The sequence below is a fragment of the Leopardus geoffroyi genome, chromosome E1 (genome assembly GCF_018350155.1).
Source record: "Leopardus geoffroyi isolate Oge1 chromosome E1, O.geoffroyi_Oge1_pat1.0, whole genome shotgun sequence".
Taxonomy (NCBI): domain Eukaryota; kingdom Metazoa; phylum Chordata; class Mammalia; order Carnivora; family Felidae; genus Leopardus; species Leopardus geoffroyi.
In genome coordinates, this window is record NC_059330.1 from 32,448,950 (window position 1) to 32,467,949 (window position 19,000).

The 19,000-nt window shown below is 39.4% G+C and overlaps 2 long non-coding RNA genes across 5 annotated transcripts in view; one reads left to right on the plus strand and one right to left on the minus strand.

The window, feature by feature from the left end:
- LOC123603438 overlaps positions 1-19,000 on the minus strand; it is a 185,642-nt gene that overhangs the window by 20,890 nt on the left and 145,752 nt on the right. The window lies entirely within an intron of this gene.
- LOC123603439 lies at positions 3,487-18,275 on the plus strand. The gene is made up of 3 exons (XR_006714887.1): positions 3,487-3,684; positions 5,240-5,474; positions 17,928-18,275. It is a non-coding gene; the product is annotated as an uncharacterized LOC123603439 (long non-coding RNA).

Below are 19,000 nucleotides of genomic sequence, written 5' to 3' on the forward strand. Positions count from 1 at the left end.
CAAAATAGATAAATATTTTTAAAAATTAAATAATTTAAAAAACAGAATGGGATAGTGAAGGATGGTGTGACCAGTGATGTCCATTAAAGCTTGCTTCAGAAGTACAAAGGACAGGTCAAGAAATACAAGACAAATGCCTCAAGCCTGATATGAAAAAGAAAATACAAAGTTTTGGCTAGTATTTAAAAATTAGATTACCATACAATCTGAGAAGAAGCAAGACAGGCTTCACCAATCAGAGGGCCCATAAACTGTGACTCCCTCTCCTGGAACTATATTTACGTTAGAGAAACACAACTTAGAAGCCTACAGGAAAAGTGAAATGGATTAACATGACTTTAAAACATCTCTTAGGGTAACATCAAGAAGGCTCTAAGATTACTTAATTTTTCTACTAAAGACACTATTTGGGATTGAAAAAAATATTGTTTGGGCCAAGGATGTAAAGAGGGAGTTCCCAGGAAAATAAATACAAATAACTAAAAAAAATACGAAAGATGTTGAATACTGTGCATAATCAGACAAATAAAAATCAAAATGGTAAAGATATTTCCCATATTTCTCATATTTCAGACTGGCAGAGATGAAAATGTTTGCTAAGATAAAATACTGGTTAGTGCGTGCAGGAGACCAAAATATTCACTATGTTGGTAGGATTCAAATTAGCACAACAATCTAAAAGAAGAAAAAATAATAACAATATCTTTCAAATTTAAAAATGCACATAAACTTTGACAAAGAAATCTAATTGTTAGGAATTTACATAAAATAATAATTTTGCAAAAATTTGGCAAAACATATACATGAAAATGTTCATGCCCCTGTTGCTTATAGTATTAAAAAATGGAATAATCTAAATATCCATTAACATGAAACTAGAGAAACAAATATGGTACATAATAAAAAATGTTTGAGCAGCATGGACCATTCCATTTTAGTAAAGTAAGGTGTGTGTGTGTGTGTGTGTGTGTGTGTGTGTGTGTGTAAGTATGGAGATGTGCACTATATAGGTGGGAGTTATCCAAAAAGACAGGAAACAGATGGCACATTCAAATAAGGAGTGTTTCATAAAAAGATGTTTTTAAGGAATTAACATGGTGTAGGGACCCAAGGAATAGTGCATACCCTGGGTTGGTTTCAACTAATACCTTACAACCCCTAGGCTTGATGATAAGCAGTGGGCAGCAGGCAGCTGTTACCAAAATCTAGTAGTTCAGAGACTTGTAGAAATGTCTGTCTTGAGCAAGGATCTATGGAGGACCACAGCCTACTACAGGCAAGACAACAGGGAGGAGACTAAAGAAATAAATCCTCAGTCTTCACTCCCATTCCTCCTTTTTTCTTTCTTTTTTACATTTATTTATTTTTTTTGAGAGACGGAGAGAGGCAGCATGAGCAGGGGAGGGGCAGAGAGAGAGGGAGACACAGAATCCGAAGCAGGCTCCAGGCTCCGCGCTGTCAGCACAGAGCCCGATGCGGGGCTCAAACCCACCACCTGTGAGATCATGACCTGAGCAAGTCGGACGCTTAACCAACTAGCCACCCAGGCGCCCCTCCCATTCCTCCTTCTGACTTCCTTCTGGAGCTTCTGATTGGCCCAATGCAATTGGAAGCCAGAGGCTAAGGAAGCCTATTGAAGGGGAGGGCAGGCATCTGGGGAGACACAATGAAGATATGCAACACCGCATGTGTATACACAGATGTGCACACACGTTTCCACATACGAGAGAGAGAGAGAGAGAGATCTGCCTGTCTTCATTATAGTTATCCAAATATTATACAGCAAAGTGAGATTTGAAATGAATTTTACTTTATACTTTTCAGAGTAATATGTTTCTTTTTAGATGGATATGATTTTTGTATTTAGAAACGACAATATGGGTATTTTTATATAAATTCAACAAAATAAGATTAGTGGTAGTCAAAAAGAAAAAAGATAGAGGAAAGGAGACAGGATCCAAAGCTGGAAACAGATTTTCTTTGACGGTGTGTAAGCCTACCTGTCTGCACAGTAGCTCATGCTGTCTCTAGCACTTTGCAGAGAAAGACACCAAACAAAGGGAAAGCTTAGCATTAAGAAGTACATTGTGGAAAACCTCCTGAAATGATACAGAAGAAGTAGGAATGAGCTATAAAGACAAAAAAAAAAAAAAAAAAAAAAAAAGCGATTTCCACTTAACCTCAAATCGTGTGTCAGAAAACAGAGTACACCAGAACCCTATTTTCTCAAAACAGATAGAGATGATTCACTATCATCGTTTATAGAAAGGTCATGGAACCCAGGACAAAACAAGGTTAGAAATCAGGTCAAAGAGAAAAATTGTGTCTGTGTTAGCAATGCTTACTATGAATTACATCTAAATAAAGGCTGACATGAATTTCCAACTTGTTTTCTAAGAAAACATTTTGTTTGTGTATAGCGCAATGATGAAGCAGAAATGTGAAGTGTTTAAATCTCAGCCCAAATATCTACCTGTGTTCATGACCTTGAAAGTCTGTCATACAATGCCTACAGATCAGTATATTTGGCAGCATGAGAAACAGTATGAGTCAAGATCACTGAGATAAAGTAAAAACCCTGTAGGGGATGAGGCCTCTGATTTTTTTCATGCACCATAAATGAATTGTTAACCTAGTTTTATTTAATTTGGAGAATATCTAAGTAGACTTGCAACTTGGCCTTTGCTCCGATTAAAGATAGAGGGCACCCTCTGACTACCCTTCCTCTGACTATGCTTCCTCATTGATGGATGACTCATTTGTAGACACAGTATTATCTCCATGTAACATGGGGCAGAAAGGCTGCAAATAGCCCTTGCCTTTAAATAGGCCCTGTCTTTGTTTTAGCTTGCCATTACTACTGATTTGTATTATGTAATATTCTGGATTGTGGATAATATATCTTCAATCTTCAAAAGAAGCTAATCTTTCAAGAAATACTGAGGCTTTTACTATATGCTGTATACCTGTTCTAGTGTCTGGATTCTAGAGATAGACTAATGGACAATGCAGTCATAATCTCTACCCTCATGCGGTTCAAGGATACGTGGATGTAATGGTTATTTTATGGGTCAACTTGGCTAAGCCATGGCATCCAGATATTTGGTCTAACACCAGTCTGGATATTGCTGTGAAGATATTTTAGATGAGATTAACATTTAAATCAGTCAATTCTGAGTAAAGCAAATTACTCTCCATTAAGTGAGTGGGCCTCTTCTAATCAGTTAAAGGCCGTAAGGGGAAACAGACTGAGTTCCCCCAAGGAAGAGAGAATTCTGCCTCCAAACTGCCTTAGGATCCTAGCTACACCAGGAGCTCTTCCCTGAATCTTCAGGCTACCTGCAGGCCTGCCTAGTAGATTTTGGGCTTGCTAGCCTCCATAACTACATGAGCTAATTCCTTAAAATCAGCCTCTCTCTGTCTCTCTCTCTCTCTCTCTCCCGCCTTCTCTCTCTCTCTCTCTCCTCATTTATATATGAGCCCAGGAAGAGTGCTCTCACTGGTAACTAAATTAGATTCGGCTAGCACTTTGATCTCAGACTGCCAGCCTTCAGATCTGTGAGAAAACAAGTTGGTGTTGAAGCCATTCAGTCTACGGCATTCTGTTACAGCAACAGAATTGGGATCCTTCGTGCTTCTCAATCTTCTCTAGGGACAGAAAGAAACACTTTTCTGGACATTTAGGTAAGTAGATACTACCTTCTTCTGAATCTTTTCCAAACTGAACGTGTGCCTGTTTGTCTCTCTACACGTTAGATACTTAGAGTCTCCCCTTGCCACGTGCTCTGTAAACCACTGAGGACCCTAATGTTCATCGTTTGAAGGACTCCATGACACCAACTAAATGCCTGCTCTACCACCTGACCTGAAAAACCGCACGTGTACTGATCGAAGGCAGACCTCCATAACTACAGTATACAGCTCTAATTTACAGCCCCACATTACTAATTTCTGTATGCCAGTGGGTTTCTAGTGGCATGCATTTGGTTAAATCAACATTAGTAACAGACGGAGAGCTGGCCCTGGTTCGTGGAAGCAATGAAATTCTAATGTTAGTTTTAATGTACTCTAAAACTTGTTATTGTTGAACCCACAGCTCTCTTCCGACCAGTATATCTGCCCCTCCCCCAAGAAAAGCACTGGAATGTATAGAGTGGGTACAGTAGCTGTTTGCATTTCAACCCCTTCCTATGGAACCTTTCTAACCACCTGCCAAGGCTATCTTGACATCTTTGTAATGCTTTCGGCCTTAGCTGACTAAGTATCTACTACAAATCACTCAATCATAGAAAGACAATTTTAAGAAGAAAAAAATATACCTGCAATTCACCATTAACATTTATCATACTCCTATGCCTATCAACCATTCTATTACCTATAATGGACCCGGGCCTTGTTGATAGGTGCTTTATGGATCTTGTTTAGTCAAAATTCATTTAATCGTTACTTCTGGTGTAGGTTTATCATCGGCTTTTTAAGGCTTGTTATTACTGTTTTTCACCATGCTTTTTTAAATATTTTCAATTTGAGGTTAAGAAATGCTTTCATTCTGGCTCAACTCGGCAGCTTCTGTTATCAAAACATTTCTCTAGAGTCAGCATTTCCGAATTACTTTTCACTGTGTTCAGTGATCAAGAGCCTTTTAAGTGCAACGGTTGGCATAATCATTCTAGCAAAAAGCACATTTCTGGGTAATAAGTGACCCTAAAACATTTACAACTCGAAGAGATCCAAATGCAGTAAAAGACAGCCTGATGTAGTTCTTCATATAATCAGGTAGAAACTGTTCCATATTGTTGTGGGCTACTTTTCCCCAGGCCCTCCCCATCTTGGAGCTGAGACTGAGGCCGTGGGGAGATGGATTTTGTCTTTACCTGCTCATCAACTCTAGCTCCCTACAATGTCCCCTCTGTTGCCCTTTTTATTCAAAATCTACCGGCAGCCCCTCGAAGGTTATCTTTGCAAGTGCATTTTAAACAGTGTGACCAACCCTCACCCAGCAATAGCAGAGAGACTTTATAGATTCTGCTAAGCGCTGCTCTCTTATTGCCATTTTACCAGGCACTATAGATCCACCTAGTAGGTGTCTGAACCCCTCACTAAGCCCCATAGACTTCGCTAGGTATTTGGACGATACCTTTTCTTTGGGGATTGCGTTAATTTCCTGGGGTGGCTGCTACAAAGTACTGCAAACCAAGTGCTTTGAAAAAACAGAAATGTATTCTCTTCTGCACTGTAGGCTTGAAGTCTGAAACGAAGGTGTTGGCAGCCCTCGGCTCTCTCCAAAGGCTCTACAGAGAATCCTTCCGTGCCAGCTACGCCTACCTTCGGGTGGATGCTGTCAATCCTTGGCAGCCCCTGGCTTGTAGATGCATCGCTCCAGTTTCTGCCTCTATAGTCATGCGTCATTGTTCTTTTATGGATGTTTGCGTATAGATCTCCTCCTTCTAATAAAGACATCTCATTGGATTAAGGTACACCCAACCCCAGTATGACCTCACTTTAACTTCATTGCTTTGGCAAAGACCCTGTTTCTAAGTAAGATCACATTCACGGTTACCACGGCTTAGGACTTAAACGTATCTTTTGGGGTGACAAAATTCAACCCAGTACAGGGAACATGAAGCCATTAAACAAATGTTTATCGAAGGCTCACTCTGTGCCTGGTACTCTCAGCACTCCTACTGGGCATTGCTATTGCCTCTCCCATTCCCATCCACCTCTGCCCCGCAGGTACCATGGTCTCCCATCACTTCCTAGGGGAGTGGCCATACTACTAATATGTGGATGCCTTTCAGATATCAGGGACGCACAGAATCAGTGACAAAAGGACAGGACTATGTCTCTCTCCCTTTTATAATGGCTCTATTTACAGAGAGGAGGTGCATAAGCAGTGCAGTTTGTGTTTAGGAATTTTGCAGAGTTTTATATAATGTGGCCCCTTCCCTTTTGACTTCTAGTATTCATTTTACCGAGGGGATCAATGTCATTGAATGGGTGGGGGCTGGGCCAAGGACAACATTAAATGAAAGACCTGAGTATATTCAGGGAAGAAAAACAAACAAAAAAAGCATTTTCTGACCCAATGGTTTTAAAACTGGGCCAAATCCTCTCCTCGGGGTCTTTTCTTCAGAAATGTTTCTGAAAAGTCTCAGACTCTCTTTCAACTGACTTTTGGCCGTGCTGCTCCTATAGACCGTGCATGCTCACGATTTATGTCATGAGTCCCACTCAGCCTTCTGGACAATCAGTTTCATCACAAATGATCTGCCCCGTCTCTCCTATTTTAAATGCCAGTGACATTCACTATCAAGGGAACACTTAATATCACATTTTGGAAATGCAGACTCAGTTTAAGACACATCTCAGATCTTAAAATGTCAGTTCTTAGAAAAAGATTGAAAATAACAATTATTGCACACTTGACCATTTGCTAGATGTTATAGTGATTTCTTTGTGTACATATCTTACTAAATCCTCACAGATGTTTATGAAATAAATAGTATTATCATGTCTACTGTACAGTTTAAAAAACTTATGTAACTGCTGTGAAATCAATCAATCAATCAATCAATCAATTGCCAAGGTTACATAGCTAGAACCTAGCACGTATTTAGCACCTTTACGTAGCCTGCTGGTTCTTAACAACTTTTCCACTTTGCTCCTGCCATTATCATTCATGCCACACAGACCACAGGGTGCTTAAAACTATACTCTATAAATACCTTGTGGGGATTTTATTCTTTTATAGCTGATGGATAATCAGTAAATAAAACACACCTTGAATGCTCTAGGAAGCTGTGCTTGGGAATAAGCCAGACATGTGGAAACGTGTGCTGGCAAACAGCAGGAGTCCCATATCCATGTTTACTGCTGAATTTAAAGGCACATCATCCCAGAATGTGTCACTCTTGTAATCAGCCATTGAATTGTCTCACACACAAATTTCATCTCCCAGTGTAATGTGTACATTGTTATCCTGGCAACCAAGGTTCATGCTCTGTTGACTCCTCCATCTGGGGCTATATGCAAATATTTTTTTATATAATGCACACATAAATTTCCCAAACATATCCAATTTATTGGTATTAGCATGTGTTTTCACCCTCCAATATGCTGAGAGGGAGAATTTATGTTGGATACTTGGTAAAAAACAGAATTAGATGTAGATTCAGAGCTAGAACTGTCTCTGTTAGGATAATATATTCCTTCATTCTGCTTCTTTTTTCTTCTTTAATTTTTTTTTTCTAAATAGGTCAAATGAAGCTAGAGCACAACTGGACAGCTTTATTTGTTTGACATAATTACTAACTGGGTAGCAGTCTCTTTTATTTACGACTGGTGATTATTTTTCCTTTATTTGTTATTGTTTTTTTTTTTTTTTAATTTTTACCATTTTGAGCTAACATAATTTATCCCAGGCAGCAGAGAAAAGAAAGCACATGGTCCTCAGTTTCCAAACTGTCGCTCCTCACCAGTTTACTATAATATAATGTACTATACTATACCATACTATATCATACCATACCATACTATAATGAGCCCGTCTTTGAACAACTTTTATTATCATTCATTCATCTATCCAGCACCGACTGTATGATAGGCATGGGCCACCAATTATGTGTCAGACACTGGAAAATATTTAAGTGATTCTTAGGTCATGGACTGATTCTAGGTCAGTATTTGGCTCTCACAGTGTAACTCAGGCTTGAACTCAGTCAGAACAGAGATATTTCTAAGATGAGGTTCACCTTTAAGGTAAGAGGTACACACTTACCTTGAGTAATGTGAATATTTGTCAAAGGACAAGTCATTTTCCCTTCACTCATTTTTTTCTCATCTGTGCCATAATAAGATTGCTTCTTTCAGACCCAATATTCCATGATCCAAATGATCATCCAGTGATAATCCGTGATTATGTTAATCTGCTTATATTTATAACTTCCCATGTAAAGTTGGTTTTTAAGATGATTTAAAAAAAATTATAGTCAAATTCTTGATAGCTCTGGAAATTCTAGATATTACCAATGCTTACAAAAAGGGAAAAATAGCAGTTGCCCTGAATAATATATCTCAGAGGTGAGCAGTCAACATTTTAGATTTTTTGTTGTGTTTCCCCCCATATTTTTTACAGGAAATGGTATTTTAATTGAAACTTTCATAATAAAATATTTTTTTTTTGGTCATACAAATATCTCCATCTGGTCCCCAAGTTTCTGTAGCTGTTTTTAAATTGTTTTCTACATATCTCTAGAAGATCTTTGGCATCTGTCCAGGTTCTGCCATTGGGTGGGAAGAGTGGAGGGAAAACACAAGCTGTCAGATCTCAGGGTGGATGACGGCTTCCCACCACATTCTAAGGAGGTCTAGAGTATAGTTATGTGAGCAATGAACACAGTCCTCAAGCATTATCAGGATTAATTCCATGACTACTGCCTGGAGATCCTCACAGAAAGACCATTTCACAGTCCAGAATGAGAAAATTGATAAAGAAATATCTTGGAAAAGAAACTTGACTGTTGAGCTCTTTGCACACTTACTGATTCTGGTTGTCTCAGTTAATCAGGAGTCAGGGAATCACCATTTATGCAACAGTGACTTCCAGGAAAATGATTCACAATGAAAATAAATGAAGGTCTGTGTTCAATCCAAGAGAAACATTTGCTCAGCTGGAAAGTCAGCCAAGTGGAATATATGCCTGCTCACCTCAGACTGTCCCCTAGTCATCTTGTATTTAATTATACGGTAACAGTGGGGATGTTAATGCTTGCCTAGCTGTGGTACAACTGTAGAATATTGTAACCTTTCCTGAACTTAGAAAACTCTTCCTAGCCCTTCTAAATATTCTTCTATTTTGTGGAGTGTTAACATTTTGTGTTTCTGTTGCCTTTAACTTCCTTTTCCTTTAGCAGCACCCGTGAAGAAGACACAAATGTTAAGTAAATAGATAAGCATTCCCTTTTAGGGTGGTAAATGATGGTAGAGAAGATATTTTGAGTATGCAAAGCGATGGAGGACTCCTTAGTAACCATTTCTTCAACTTTTCCTCCTAGTCAAAGAGAATGATGCCAACTCTTACATTGAGCCAGATGTCAGACACATTTGCCAAAGCATTAGACGCGGATGAGAGAGTTACAGTTCCCTGGTCTTTTTTTTTTTTTTTTTTTTTTTTCTTTCCTGTCTTGATCTTAGGAACTCTAGATCTGTGAGCAATGTCTCTGTTCTTCCTATTTAAGGATAGATAAGATTCAGTCCTCTTAAGAAGTTTTATAAAATGTTTATAAAAAGCCACAGGTAGGCACACATTGTCTGTAGTTCCTGATGATTCTCTAGGTCATTCTGTCTTCCATCCATTGTTTGTTGGCTTCATCCGCCACTGCTCTGTAGAAGTTACTCTTTGAGGTCCAAAAAAATCTCATCTCAATTCTCAGTCTTTTTGGCCGCTTTGTAACATTTGAAACATATTATTACTTCCTTCTTTAAACGCTCTTCCCTGGCTTTGAGATACTCGTCCCCTCCAGTTCTCCTTGAACCTTTCTGCAGCTTTCTTAGTCTCTTGCTTCCCCTTCAGATGACCACATTATCTAACCAAACTTGATGTCATGCATGAAGTTGTCAAGAAAGTTGCTGAAGTTGGCATGGTCATAACATCTCATCAAGAACTTCAGAATAAGGGGCATGAGGGTGGTTCAGTCAGTTAAGTGACTCTTGATTTTGGCTCAGGTCATGATCTCATGGTTTGTCAGTTCGAGCCCCATGTCAGGCTCTGCACTGACCTAGTGGAACCTGCTTTGTGTTCTCTGTCTCCCCTCCCTCACTTGTTCTCTTTCTCTCTCAAAAAAAAAAAAAAAACATTAAAGAAAAGAACTGCAGAACGAGAAAGTTAATGTTTATATAATTCAAATTTTTTGTCAATGCTGGATGAACAACTCTGAACTTGTCATCCCCACAGACCACTTACATTTAAGGGTAAAAATCTAATTGTTGCCTGCAATGTTTTCCAAAAGCTTCAGAAAAATTAAAGATGTCTCAAAGCTCTGCCTCCAGGCCTATTTTCTTCTCACTGTTATCTCTGTGGTTAACATTATGACTCCATATATAAACTCTACGTCAAGAATTGTAAAGTCTCAGACTTTCATTTTCACATTTTTATTTTCTGAATTTTATGTTCTCCTGTATTGGCTGAGGATGTGATGAGTGCAATTGCATGGCTGTTCCATTAGTACATTGATCTATACTTACCTTCTAAGGTTTTTGTAATGACTACATAAGATGATGACTTTAATGCACAAAAAAAAAAAAAAAAAAAAAAAAACCTGCGCCAGGCACCTGTCATTAGCATATTATTAACATTATTCATGATTAATTAATTCTAGACTGGTTATTTTCCAGTAGTTGCCTCATATGCAGCCAGCCATATTCTTAACAATAGTTGAAAAATAAGAGTCAGGAGCTGCTTTTATTTTACTCCACCTTGAATCCTTATATTCCAAGTCATTCCATTACCAGGTAAGTCACAAGCCTGAACTCAAAAATATTCTAGGGAGCCTAAATTAAAATTTTTTTTTTCAACGTTTATTTATTTTTGGGACAGAGAGAGACACAGCATGAACGGGGGAAGGGCAGAGAGAGAGGGAGACACAGAACTGGAAACAGGCTCCAGGCTCTGAGCCATCAGCCCAGAGCCCGACGCGGGGCTCAAACTCACGGACCGCGAGATCGTGACCTGGCTGAAGTCGGACGCTTAACCGACTGCGCCACCCAGGCGCCCCTAGGGAGCCTAATTTAAATGAAACAGAGTCTTTGGCTTAAAACTCATTGCCTAGTACCATTTTTTGCCTTCTATTTTCATCAAGTCCTTGTTATTAAATGTCTCACACCAGTTTACCATTTATTTTACTATGCCTCGCATCTCATAATTAAGAGTATTATTTCTCGATACTTGGAGGCCGGAAGATGGCGGCGTAGGAGGACGCTGGGCTCACCGCGCGTCCTGCTGATCACTTAGATTCCACCTACACCTGCCTAACTAACCCAGAAAACCACCAGAGGATTAGCAGAACAGAGTCTCCGGAGCCAAGCGCAGACGAGAAGCCCACGCAAGAGGGTAGGAAGGACAGCGAGGCGGTGCGTGCTCCACGGACTGGAGGGAGGGAGCCAGGGCAGAGGGGCAGCCTGCCTGCCAAGCACAGCCCCCCAGTCTGGCTGGCAAAAGTGGAGGGGCCGGATGGAGTGTGTTCCAACAGCAAGCTCGACTTAGCCTCTGGGAGGTCATAAGTTAACAGCTCTGCTTGGAAAGCGGGAAGGCTGGAGGACAAAGGGAGGGAGAGTTGCTGAGCCCCCGGATGACAGAGCTCAGCTAGGCAGGGAACAAAGGCGCTCGGCAGCGCCATCTCCCTCGCCCATCCCCCAGCCAAAATCCCAAAGGGAACCAGTTCCTGCCAGGGAACTTGCTCGCTCCACGCAAACACCCAACTCTGTGCTTCTGTGGAGCCAAACCTCCGGCAGCAGATCTGACTCCCTCCCACTGCCACAGGGCCCCTCCTGAAGTGGATCACCTAAGGAACAGTGAGCTAAGCCTGCCCCTCCTGCCCCCGTGCACCTTGCCTACCCACCCCAGCTAATACCCCAGATCCCCAGCCCCACAAGCCTGTCAGTGTGCAAGTAGCCCAGACGGGCCACGCCACCCCACAGTGAATCCCGCCCCTAGGAGAGGGGAAGAGAAGGCACACACCAGTCTGACTGTGGCCCCAGCGGTGGGCTGGGGGCAGACATCAGGTCGGACTGCGGCCCCGCCCACGACCTCCAGTTATACACCACAGCACAGGGGAAGTGCCCTGCAGGTCCTCACCACTCCAGGGACTATCCAAAATGACCAAGCGGAAGAATTCCCCTCAGAAGAATCTCCAGGAAATAACAACAGCTAATGAGCTGATCAAAAAAGATTTAAATAATATAACAGAAAGTGAATTTAGAATAATAGTCATAAAATTAATCACTGGGCTGAAAACAGTATAGAGAACAGCAGAGAATCTCTTGCTACAGAGATCAAGGGACTAAGGAACAGTCACGAGGAGCTGAAAAATGCTTTAAACGAAATGCAAAACAAAATGGAAACCACGATGGCTCGGGTTGAAGAGGCAGAGGAGAGAATAGGTGAACTAGAAGATAAAGTTATGGGAAAAGAGGAAGCTGAGAGAAAGAGAGATAAAAAAATCCAGGAGTATGAGGGGAAAATTAGAGAACTAAGTGATACACTAAAAAGAAATAATATACACATAATTGGTATCCCAGAGGAGGAAGAGAGAGGGAAAGGTGCTGAAGGGGTACTTGAAGAAATCATAGCTGAGAACTTCCCTAAACTGGGGAAGGAAAAAGGCATTGAAATCCAAGAGACACAGAGAACTCCCTTCAGACGTAAATTGAATCGATCTTCTACACGACATATCATAGTGAAACTGGCAAAATACAAGGATAAAGAGAAAATTCTGAAAGCAGCAAGGGATAAACATGCCCTCACATATAAAGGGAGACCTATAAGGCTTGTGACTGATCTCTCTTTTGAAACTTGGCAGGCCAGAAAGAATTGGCACGAGATCTTCAGTGTGCTAAACAGGAAAAATATGCAGCCAAGAATCCTTTATCCAGCAAGTCTGTCATTTAGAATAGAAGGAGAGATAAAGGTCTTCCCAAACAAACAAAAACTGAAGGAATTTGTCACCACTAAACCAGCCCTACAAGAGATCCTAAGGGGGATCCTGTGAGACAAAGTACCAGAGGCATCACTACAAGCATAAAACATACAGACATCGAAATGACTCTAACCCGTATCTTTCTATAATAACACTGAATGTAAATGGATTAAATGCGCCAACCAAAAGACATAGGGTATCAGAATGGATAAAAAAACAAGACCCATCTATTTGCTGTCTACAAGAGACTCATTTTAGATCTGAGGACACCTTTAGATTGAGAGTGAGGGGATGGAGAACTATTTATCAGGCTACTGGAAGCCAAAAGAAAGCTGGAGTAGCCATACTTATATCAGACAAACTAGACTTTAAATTAAAGGCTGTAACAAGAGATGAAGAAGGGCATTATATAATAATTACAGGGTCTATCCATCAGGAAGAGCTAACAATTATAAATGTCTATGCGCCGAATATGGGAGCCCCCAAATATATAAAATAATTACTCATAAACATAAGCAACCTTATTGATAAGAATGTGGTAATTGCAGGGGACTTTAAAACTCCACTAACAGAAATGGATAGATCATCTAGACACACGGTCAATAAAGAAACAAGGGCCCTGAATGAGACATTGGATCAGATGGACTTGACAGATATATTTAGAACTCTGCATCCCAAAGCAACAGAATATACTTTCTTCTCGAGTGCACATGGAACATTCTCCAAGATAGATCATATACTGGGTCACAAAACAGCCCTTCATAAGTTCACAAGAATTGAAATTATACCATGCATACTTTCAGACCACAATGCCATGAAGCTTGAAATCAACCACAGAAAAAAGTCTGGAAAACTTCCAAAAGCATGGAGGTTAAAAAACACCTTACTAAAGAATGAGTGGGTCAACCAGGCAACTATAGAAGAAATTAAAAAATATATGGAAACAAACGAAAATGAAAATACAACAATCCAAACGCTTTGGGACGCAGCGAAGGCAGTCCTGAGAGGAAAATACATTGCAATCCAGGCCTATCTCAAGAAACAAGAAAAATCCCAAATACAAAATCTAACAGCACACCTAAAGGAAATAGAAGCAGAACAGCAAAGGCAGCCTAAACCCATCAGAAGAAGAGAAATAACAAAGATCAGAGCAGAAATAAACAATATAGAATCTAAAAAAAATGTAGAGCAGATCAACGAAACCAAGAGTTGGTTTTTTTTTTTTTTTTTAATTTTTTTTTTCAACGTTTATTTATTTTTGGGACAGAGAGAGACAGAGCATGAACGGGGGAGGGGCAGAGAGAGAGGGAGACACAGAATCGGAAACAGGCTCCAGGCTCCGAGCCATCAGCCCAGAGCCTGACGCAGGGCTCGAACTCACGGACCGCGAGATCGTGACCTGGCTGAAGCCGGACGCTTAACCGACTGCGCCACCCAGGCGCCCCAAGAGTTGGTTTTTTGAAAAAATAAACAAAATTGACAAACCCCTAGCCAGGCTTCTCAAAAAGAAAAGGGAGATGACCCAAATAGATAAAATCATGAATGAAAATGGGATTATTACAACCAATCCCTCAGAGATACAAACAATTATCAGCGAATACTATGCAAAATTATATGCCAACAAATTGGACAACCTGGAAGAAATGGACAAATTCCTAAACACCCACACTCTTCCAAAACTCAATCAGGAGGAAATAGAAAGCTTGAACAGACCCATCACCAGCAAAGAAATTGAATCGGTTATCAAAAATGTCCCAACAAATAAGAGTCCAGGACCAGATGGCTTCCCAGGAGAGTTGTTTAAAGCAGAGATAATACCTATCCTTCTCAAGCTATTCCAAGAAATAGAAAGGGAAGGAAAACTTCCAGACTTCATTCTATGAAGCCAGTATTACTTTGATTCCTAAACCAGACAGAGACCCAGTAAAAAAAGAGAACTACAGGCCAATATCCCTGATGAATATGGATGCAAAAATTCTCAATAAGATACTAGCAAATCGAATTCAACGGCATATAAAAAGAATTATTCACCATGATCAAGTGGGATTCATTCCTGGGAAGCAGGGCTGGTTCAACATTCACAAATCAATCAACGTGATACATCACATTAATAAAAAAAAAAAAAGACAAGAACCATATTATCCTGTCAATCAATGCAGAAAAGGCCTTTGACAAAATCCAGCACCCTTTCTTAATAAAAACCCTTGACAAAGTTGGGATAGAAGGAACATACTTAAAGATCATAAAAGCCATTTATGAAAAGCCCACAGCTAACATCATCCTCAATGGGGAAAAACTGAGAACTTTTTCCCTGAGATCAGGAACACGACAGGGATGTCCACTCTCACCGCTGTTGTTTAACATATTGTTGGAAGTTCTAGCATTAGCAATCAGACAACAAGAGGAAATCAAAGGCATCAAAATTGGCAAAGATGAAGTCAAGCTTTCACTTTTTGCAGATGAGATGATATTATACATGGAAAATCCAATAGACTCTACCAAAAGTCTGCTAGAACTGATACATGAATTCAGCAAAGTTGCAGGATACAAAATCAATGTACAGAAATCAGTTGCATTCTTATACACTAACAATGAAGCAACAGAAAGACAAATAAAGAAACTGATCCCATTCACAATTGCACCAAGAAGCATAAAATACCTAGGGATAAATCTAACCAAAGATGTAAAAGATCTGTATGCTGAAAACTATAGAAAGCTTATGAAGGAAATTGAAGGAGATATAAAGAATGGAAAAACATTCCCTGCTCATGGATTGGAAGAATAAATATTGTCAAAATGTCAATACTACCCAAAGCTATCTACACATTCAATGCAATCCCAATCAAAATTGCACCAGCATTCTTCTCGAAGCTAGAACAAGCAATCCTAAAATTCATATGGAACCACAAAAGGCCCCGAATAGTCAAAGTAATTTTGAAGACCCCCAAGGCAGGAGGCATCACAATCCCAGACTTTAGCCTCTACTACAAAGCTGTCATCATCAAGACAGCATGGTATTGGCACAAAAACAGACACATAGACCAATGGAATAGAATAGAAACCCCAGAACTAGACCCACAAACATATGGCCAACTCATCTTTGACAAAGCAGGAAAGAACATCCAATGGAAAAAAGACAGCCTCTTTAACAAATGGTGCTGGGAGAACTGGACAGCAACATGCAGAAGGTTGAAACTCGACCACTTTCTCACACCATTCACAAAAATAAACTCAAAATGGATAAAGGACCTGAATGTGAGACAGGAAACCATCAAAACCCTAGAGGAGAAAGCAGGAAAAGACCTCTCTGACCTCAGCCGTAGCAATCTCTTACTCGACATATCCCCAAAGGCAAGGGAAATAAAAGCAAAATTGAATTACTGGGACCTTATGAAGATAAAAAGCTTCTGCACAGCAAAGGAAACAACCAACAAAACTAAAAGGCAACCAATGGAATGGGAAAAGATATTTGCAAATGACATATCAGACAAAGGGCTAGTATCCAAAATCTATAAAGAGCTCACCAAACTCCACACCCGAAAAACAAATAACCCAGTGAAGAAATGGGCAGAAAACATGAATAGACACTTCTCTAAAGAAGACATCCGGATGGCCAACAGGCACATGAAAAGATGTTCAACGTCGCTCCTTATCAGGGAAATACAAATCAAAACCACACTCAGATATCACCTCACGCCAGTCAGAGTGGACAAAATGAACAAATCAGAAGACTATAGATGCTGGAGGGGATGTGGAGAAACAGGAACCCTCTTGCACTGTTGGTGGGAATGCAAATTGGTGCAGCCGCTCTGGAAAGCAGTGTGGAGGTTCCTCAGAAAATTAAAAATAGACCTACCCTATGACCCAGCAATAGCGCTGCTAGGAATTTACCCAAGGGATACAGGAGTACTGATGCATAGGGGCACCTGTACCCCAATGTTTATAGCAGCACTCTCAACAATAGCCAAATTATGGAAAGAGCCTAAATGTCCATCAACTGATGAATGGATAAAGAAATTGTGGTTTATATACACAATGGAATACTACGTGGCAATGAAAAAGAATGAAATATGGCCTTTTGTAGCAACGTGGATGGAACTGAGAGTGTGATGCTAAGTGAAATAAGCCATATAGAGAAATACATATACCATATGGTTTCACTCTTATGTGGATCCTGAGAAACTTAACAGAAACCCATGGGAGGGGAAGGAAAAAAAAAAAAGAGGTTAGAGTGGGAGAGAGCCAAAGCATAGGAGACTATTAAAAACTGAGAACAAACTGAGGGTTGATGGGGGGTGGGAGGGAGGGGAGGGTGGGTGATGGGTATTGAGGAGGGCACCTTTTGGGATGAACACTGGGTGTTGTATGGAAACCAATTTGACAATAAATTTCATATATTGGAAAAAAAAAGAGTATTATTTCTCAGTAAGCAGGGTCCAGTTACAACTTCTAGCTAATTTATTGCTTATCAATATGGTGTTAGACAATTTTTTATCTGGTTTTATATGCCCACTAACGCTGATCACTCTTGATCTTAGAATACTTCCTATCTCATTCAAGACCATCTACCTTATTTTACAATTTCTTGCATTTATCTTCCCTGATTTATACAGATAAAAATGCATAAGTATGCTTTACATAATACTTTATTTGTAAAAATTTTTAATGCTTTATATAATAATTTACAGACATATATTTTAATAGAATAAATATTACCCTGTCATCATTATTATCCTCATCCAATTTTATCCAACTCATACCTCATCATACATTCCTTATTTCACCATTTTCCTCCAAACTATATGGTTTAAAATTGCCAGTGTCACTGTAGAATCGAATGCTCCATCCCTCCCTAAATTTAGTTCTATCGAGTTCTGTTGACTCCATCACATCTTTTTAATTCCCTAGCCATTTTCCCAGACCAGTAGCTCATCACCTCTCATGTTAATTTGTGAAATAGTGCCTGAAATGCTTCTCACAATCTTTTCTTCTCCTGTCATTCATAACTCCACCAGAGTCACCACTATGTAATATAAAGAAAACTTATATTTAGGGTGTCACAGTCATCAAGAGGCAGAAATGTCCTTTTCTTCTATCACAATTGCCTGTAGAACAGTCTCAGATTTAGCAAGGTCTCCAAAAGTCTCCACCATCTTTCCTATTTGCAAGTATAGCCGTATAGTAACCATTTTATTAATATTTCATACTTTTGTTTCTTTTATTCCCTCTGTATAGGATCTTCTTCACAAAGTTCCAGTTATCCAAGGCCCGGCTTAAATATGATCCTTCTTCATTCAGACCTCTATGATGAACACTGAGTAGAATTCAGATTTCCCTTACTTTCTGTCACTTAGTACTTTGCCTATATCTCTATTATGGATTATGTATAGTAACTCATGTAAATACATGACTTCATAACTGGATTGAGGCAAATTTAATTGTTGCGTCCTCTCTACTGCTAGAAACAGTTCTAGCAACAGTGTTTTGTGTATAGAAATAATAGCACATATCTGATGTAATACTCTTTTAAATGGTGGGAGTAATAAATCTACATGATACCTACTAATTCTGTATCTTTCTAACAATTTCTTTCTGTGTCGTAAGACAAGGTAAATTTTATACTTCTTGTTTTTAAAACTATTATTCATTCAGTGGATCCAGAAGCATGAACTCACTTTCGTATCCTCATCTGTAAAATGGGGATACATTGGTATTTACCTGTTAGTTATTATAAAGATTAATTCAGACAATACATGTAAAATACACTGTGATATACAGTGCTACTCATATGTATTAGTTATCATCAATCATCCTTGTTGGAGTTGAAATGCCACATACTTTGACAACAATATCAAACTTACTGCTCTAACTTCCACATTAGATAGGGGTACACCAATTGAGATAAAAAGAAAAACAACACTAGTTATTTTATATTTCATCAAGGTAAGTACTCAAACATTGATGAAACTATAACGCTTGCCAAACCGTATAATTAAAGAAATGAAAATAATAATAATAATAATAATAATAATAAGTAGTAGTAGTAGTACCAGGAACTTTATATGCATTTTCTCATTTTCTTCAAAACAAATGTAATTAAAGATGCTATTATATTTCCATTTTGCCAATGAGAAGGGAAAATAATTGATGTGAGATTACACAACTAGTAAAATTGAGAAGGGATACTTGAATCATGATCTGTCCAGTTAAACAAAGCAGTTGCTCTCATTACTTGCTCCCCAGTATATTTTCTTCTGAATCACCTTATATCCAGATAATAGTTATTTGAAGGTCATAGAAAACTTCAC